A 7,682-nucleotide genomic window follows, 5' to 3' on the forward strand; every position below is an offset into this window, starting at 1 on the left:
CCGTAAAGACCATGAGCTGTGAGCTAAAACAAAACACAAAAGATATACACACAGATCACAGACCCTTACACCAAAAACAAAACTCCAACAAAAAAAAGTCTTTCATGAGTAATCGTGTTAATCTTATTAGTCTTATATTGTTTAAAATTGTGCATGTAATCTCAATATACTGTATATATATATATATATATATATATATATATATATACATCTCAAAATGATTTTAGGTAAAAGAGGATAACAGCGATGCATTCATTGTTCTAATATAAGACATCAAACCGTTTTCTTAATGCACTATCATCTAGATTAGCAGTCATAATTCACAGAGTGATATTGCAGTGATTTTGTATTTTAAATCTGACCTTTAAGCTTGATATATGGAAATTGACAGATCATATGTGATTCCAGGATTAAATGTCTTCTCGATCATATAGTTTATGTGTTCACTCACCGGCCGTCCTCACTGCACGCGTGAGAAAGGAACCTTGACCAGAAGGTAATTTACAGTGTTATGAGATGAGCACAAAACACGCTGTAAATAAATAAACGGGCCTGAGAGCAAATCTCCTTCCCCACACGTGCCACAATTTAACCCATTCTGTGTGAGTGCATACAGATACATCAGTCATTCAGGAAGAGAAAACTGAAACGAAGCCACGTGCCGCATGCGGCCCGGTCTTTCGTTTCAATACGGCCGTCTGTAGAAGATCACAGCCTTGAGTATCTGTCTGAAATGACCTTGTAGCTGAGGACAGGATGTACATATTCTTCACCATCACATCACCTGATTCAGAGGAACAAAGAAGATGTCAAAACATTTAGCACAATGTCAAGAGCGTTAATGCAATCCTCTAAAATTAAATGTATTCGTTATTCATTCACTTTTTTCTGTCAAAAATTTTGGTGGCACAAAGACACTTTCTTAATAAATATTTTTGTATAGCCTACACTAAAAATCTGCCAACCAGACGGACATTTGAGATGATTTTCTCTGATATATTTTTACTCTACTGAAATATAATTTCTGCTAAAAACAGTCAGGAGGATTTGCATTGTGATATATATCATCTCTCTCTCTCTCTCTCTCTGATGTGGATACATGAGACACGCAGTTATTTAAAGCAGCAATAGACAGTTAATGTTTGTAAACACAACACTTCGAGCAACACCCAAAATATTGAGCTATTTAATATGTATATGCAAACTTTAAGCACTGAACTTACTTACATGCATAAGTGTACAGATTAATAATACTAACTATCTCTTAATCTAAATTTTCTTCTTAGTACTTGGATTGTGAACTTGGCATTGAATTAGGATGAGATGTTGATGTGACTTGGTTGTAATAAATTGCATGAACTGGAAATAAAAGCATGCAAACATTGATTGTTTTATATGTTCTTTGTTCTGAGTTTGTGAAATAAACTTTTCTGTATTATACCCTTCTTATATTATTACTGTTAACCACAAAAACATCAAATAAAACTGGAACTGGAATTTAATTGCATTGAATTAAGAAACATAAGATCTTTTAGAGGTACTGTATGTTTTGGGGATTTGTTTCACAATGAACAGCAGTTGTTTGAAAAAGAGCTGCATGAAGATTCCACTGAGACAATCAGAAATATTATTTTTATTTCTTTATTTTTAAAAGAAATAGATGTTTTAATAGCATGCTTTCACTTAAACAAAACAGTCCTATTAATATCAGGCAATTCTTCTCTTTATTACCTGTAGGAACGCAAAGAGTTCAGTCAAGGTTGTGAAGTCCGGTGCATCTGTCAGCTCACTTTTACAATAGCCAAGAAAAAATCAGCTTGATACAGGCGAGGTGTTTTACGCTGTAAAGGGTGTAATGCAGTAAAGTGTCTTTCATGATATCAGTCTGCCACAGCACAATACAAAGACACAAAGAAAAGCTCGCTCGCATTTACACGCTGATCAATATCGCCTGCTTACGGCCGCTGCATGCCTGTAATGAATTGAGGTTGTTGAAGCTCACGTATTGGCAGGCATTTTGGGACGCTTTTCAAGAGAATTAGCACTGTCACCACATGGCTAATTGAGAATGTCTGGAGCATAGATTTCTAACAAAAATATCAATTAGACCAACAAAGTGAATCCAATGCATTTTCATGAAGTCGCTGCGGTTTAGGGTTCATCAGGTTGACGCTCTGCTCGTGTTGTGAGACAACAGAGGCCATGAAAGTGCTGGCAAAAAAATCACAACACTACACTTGTGTGGAAAATCCAATCAAATAACTAAAGATGCTCAATATTGTAGTTAAAGTGAAATACTTCATCATTTTGTCATCATTTATTCATCGTCATACAACAATACAAAAGTGACTGAGTCTGTCAGCATTCAATCCTTTGTGTTACACAGATAAAGGTCATGCAGGTGCAGAACAACGTTTGACTTTTTATAGATGAATTAACCCTTAAATTACACAGAGTATTCAGTGCTGCATGTGTTGTTGACTGATATAACAGAGTTCATCTGACAGCTAAAGCATCACACAAAGTCTATCTGAAGATAGAAACTTTACTGGCCTATGAACTCAAATACAAACCTTTATTGTGTTTCTCTCTGTGTGTGTGCGTGCGTGCGTGTGTGTGTGTGTGTGTGTGTGTGTGCGTGCATAAGTGCATGTGTGTTAGGGCTGTGAAACAGTAAAGCAGTCGGTCAGGACACTGAATAATCTTTCTTTATTATTGTAATTAGATTTCCATGAAGAACTAAATGAAGTTATTTTGCTTCGGGGGACTGTCGTCAGACAGTTTTCTCAGTGACACACATGGGGCAGTGCAGGCTGCTAAGTAAAGAAGAAATGACAACTATTTACAGCAGCACTGCTATCATTGTCTGTTACTCCTTTATAGCTCAGTGGTAGAGCATCGTGTTAGCAGCACAAAGAGTCCTGGGTTTGAATCCAGGGACCACACACACACATATGTATACTTTGTAATGCACTGTAAGTCGTTTTGGATAAAGCATCTGCCAAAAAAGGCATCAGTTGAGTTAACAGTAATAGATGAGTATTTACTGAAGTTAACTTGAACTGCTAGAGAACCGAGATCGGTTAAATGCTCCCAGACTCTTCATACAGACTCTGACACAATCTTCATATGTTTTAATGAGAAGAGCTCCATCTATAGACCACATGTTGAATTAAGTCATCATCTCTATACTGTACACTGCTATTACTATTATGATACTTTTATATAGCAAGGTGCTTCATAGATTACCGTGTCTACACCGTGGTATTTCTACCAAACCATCATAGTAACTTTTCTCAGATTGTAGCAGTGTGAGAACATAAAAAATGAAACACTGTTTGCATCTATACATGATAAAACTAGCAGAAGATGAATAGTAATATGCTACAGAATGCCTCAAATGTCTTCTTCCAGTTGTATGTCATTAACTTATACTTCATTATTAATAAGCTAAACTTTATAACATGACACATATGAACAATATGAATGATGTATATATAATTATTAAAACTATTAATTAAATAATCAAGTTTTAAAATTCTTCAATATATCACTTGTAAAGCTATCAGAAAATAGTGTAAAGTATGTTAGTTAGTTAGTGTGATGATTATTATTATTAGTACTTTTACTAGTATCCCCCAAACCCTATGAGCAGAGGGGTGTAATACTAATCTAACCCATCTGTCTGTAGTTGATGATGATGATGAGGTTTCAGGTGTTTGGTTGATCTCTGGCTGCATGACTCCACTGTTATAAAGAAATAATCAATATTTCATATGATGTCATGTTGAATGTATTTTACATATCAGTCAGTGAATAGAGATAATACATTTCTGTCCAGTTTGTGTATTGCTAATATGTTTTCTATATAATATTAAATCATGTTTGGTAAATAAAGTTTGAATCTTGATTACAGGACATAAGCTGCACTAAATGAACTGAGTAATTTAGTTTGTAATCTAGATTTTTCAGTGCTGTAAAAAGTGGACTGGGTTATTTGCGGTTGGTTGATTAATTGCTTAATTAATGATATTTTACAATGCAGTTTAAACTCTTGAGCATTTTAATGTTCTGTCCCGCACATAACACTCAATATTAATGAATAAAGATGAGACATTACTGTAGGCAATTCAATCATTATAACTGCTGATGTTTTATACCAGAACACATTAAAATCATACATAGAGTTCATATACATCCAGACTAAACATCAAACCAACTATTGTTTATGGGTATTAAATGATGCTAATGGTCATCAGATTCATCTTAAGTCAAGAATTAGACTACATCAGTGTCATGCCATTTATATTTCAACAAATGTGAATATTTTGAATTCAACATGAAACTTAAAATGTTCAAGATCAAGGTGTGCATGCCGTCTGTCTTGCACTACCTCGTTTTTTCTTTATTTTGCTCCTGGGGGCTTTCAATGTCCTTCTGCCCACATTTTACATAAATGTAAAGCAGGACTTGATTTATCCATCAGAAGTGATAGTCCTATAACCCATACAGTATGAAGATATAACAGGTTTGAATGGAAGTTACAGTTTTTGCCTATTGCTTACACACTTTTTATGTCATTATGTCAAAACTCTACACACAAGCCACACAGACAGAGCACTTGGAGATTAACAACTCACATCCATGCCAAAATGAAACACTGCAATCAAAACTTAGCACTCCTTTCTAAAAATGAAATTCTTGTAACAAAACCATACACACAAGCACCATTTGAATTACTCTTTCATATCACTAGCAACACACTGATCCGCTTTATATATAACACTGCAGTCTTTGTGGTTTTATTTTTATCATAATTTTCTTCGACTCAGTCTTTAGTAAAACTCAAAAGTAGATTTATTTAAAGATATATTTATTTGTTTACAGTTTTTACCAATTGCTTACACACGTTTTCAAAACTAAGTCTCCTTTTTTCAAAACTCTACACACAATTCTCAAAACTGCACACACAAAATGCAAAATAGCACATATCTCCTTCAAAATGCAACACTGCATTCAAAATGCCACAAACACGTGTCAAAATGAAGCATTTGCATCAAATGGCAAACACTTCTTTCAAAATAATAAATTTTTGGATATACCATCTAAACACTGCTGTTCTAAATTTAAAGCTCTTTGGTCTTTCATGGGCTTATATCTACATTTCAATACAATGTTCTACAGTGAAAGTAATCTGCCGAGAGGGGTAAAAAGTACACCGGAGACGCCAATGCAATGTAGAAACAGAAAATATTTATTAGTCCAAATATTACTGTTGTATACATTAGCATACAACAAAACTATAAACATGTAAACCAAAAGTATATTCTTTACAGTAGAATACACTAAATTGTGTGTGGGGTCCTGTTCCAGGAATTGGCAGGGGGGGGGGTGCAGATTGACAAAACAGTGACCTTTGACCTATTTATAGGCATATCTGATTGGTTAGTGATCAGTAAAGCATTTAGTGTTTGCACATGTGAGGAGTGTGTCTGTGTGACCTGGTGAATGAGTGTAGCATTTTGATTGGTTGTGTTTGGAAAAGGAAAGCAAGTGACTTCCTCATAGATCTTTGTGTTTAAGGTAAAGAGAATTGTGTGTAGTGTTTTGAAAAAAGTGTTTTATGCAATTGAAAACTGAGTCAAAGGCTGAGAAATAGCTTATGGTTTTGAAGATTTGGCATGTAGTTTTGCACTTTGAGTGAGAGGTTTTGAAAATCGTGTGACATGAAAAGATTTTGTGTGTAACCAATCGTAAAAAACTGTAAATTTATTCAGTAATCAAACAAGAGTTTTTACCCAAAAAAAAAACATTCTTAAAGGAATAAATAAAAATAGAACCACAAGTCGTCACATTTAGCCATAAAACAAAAGTAAAAAACAAAACAAATACTGGATAAACTGCTATTGTGGGGAAAAACACACTTGTTTTGTGTTTGTGTGCGCATGTATGTGTGTGGTGGGGGCCTGGGGGGTCCTTCTGTTCGGATCTGGCCACAAGACCTCGTCGACATCACAGGCGATGTCCTCGCGGGCTAGGCATCGGGGAAAATATCGTCTTGTGTGCCTAATCCACCCTTGGATGGATCCCACCTCAATGTCACCACATGCCTCTTCCATTGCTTGCAGAAGAGGCAAGCGGGCGTGTGGTTGCCGATCATAGACTTTCCACCGCCATGCTGAAAAGAATTCCTCGATTGCATTTAGAAAGGGACTGTAAGGCGGCACGTATAAAAGTGTGAAATTGTTATGGTTGGTGAACCAATCTTGGACCAGAGCAGCCCGGTGGAAACTAACATTATCTCAGATAACAACAAACCTGGGCTGCTGTGGTCTGTCCTGCACAACTGCATGTAGTGCATCTAGAAATGCAATGATCTGTCCTGTATTGTAGGGACCTAGAGTGGCATGATGATGCAGGACTCCTTGGACACTAATTGCAGCACACAAGGTGATATTTCCCCCACGTTGCCCAGGGACATTTACAATAGCCCTTTGTCCAACTATGTTACGGCCTCGACGCCTGGTTTTGGCCAGATTAAAGCCTGCCTCATCCACATAGATGAACTCATGTGGCTGTTCGGCAGCATCAAAATCCAGAACTGTCTGTAACAGAAAATATTTACAGTAATAGTGTTACTGAAAACACATACAGTAACTACAATGTCTACATTTTGACACAAGTAGGGGCTGAGTTGGATTAGTATAGACAAAAACTACAAGACACAGACAGAGCAGGTGGCAGCATAAACCCTCATTCCCACATCACAATATATAATATGTAAAGTAAAGTGACACATACCTGCACATAATCATGGCGCAGATCCTTGACCCTGACACAGTTCCCTTTTAAAATGGCACCCTGTACAGCTGCTTCATTCTGAAGTTATGTTTCTGTAGGATGCGACTTATTGTAGTAATGCTGACCCTGTTGATATTGTCGAATACCATTCCATCTGCTATTATGCGCTGTTGCAACTCACGAAGTCGGATTGTGTTATTTGCTTGAACCATTTGAATGATGGCAAGCTCTTGTTCTTGAGTAAAGAGCCGTCCCCTTCCACCTCGAGGAGGTAGCCCGACCATTCTGTAAAAAATGCCCTCACAAGATGTCATTGGTTAGGTTCTTTTTCACATACTGTATACTTTCAAACTGTACACAGTACTGTAACATTACAATGATACTCCTTTACATATACTTCACAGCACTACTCATTTTTGAATAGTACTGTACAGTAATACTGTAATATGATACAGAATCATGTGACACATACAGTAGGTACAGGAGTAGAAACTTGAAGATATACCTGTTCTCCAGTCGGAATGTTCTTAGTATTGACGCTACTGTGTTAGGGTGGACTCTTTGCCCAGCCTCCCTCATAGATAGGCCATGATTTATGACATGGTCCACCAGAGTAGCCCTGATGTCATCCGATACACGTCTCCGCACTGGTCCTCATCTTTGTCCTCTTCCACGTCCACGTCCAACTCCTCTCTCTCTTTGTCCTCCTCTTACTCTTACTCGCATTGCCTCCATGCTTGCAAAGTTCTCAGAATGTCTTACCTGAGGCCTATTTGTAGTGCTAAGACTCAGACCGATTGGTGTTCTGTTTTCTGTACAAGTGTATTCAGGTGTGTATGTAAGTGCCTATAATTGCCAGATGACTTTTGCATTTTGAACAG

Source organism: Paramisgurnus dabryanus, chromosome 17 (assembly GCF_030506205.2).
Source record: "Paramisgurnus dabryanus chromosome 17, PD_genome_1.1, whole genome shotgun sequence".
In the NCBI taxonomy this organism is placed as follows: Eukaryota; Metazoa; Chordata; class Actinopteri; order Cypriniformes; family Cobitidae; genus Paramisgurnus; species Paramisgurnus dabryanus.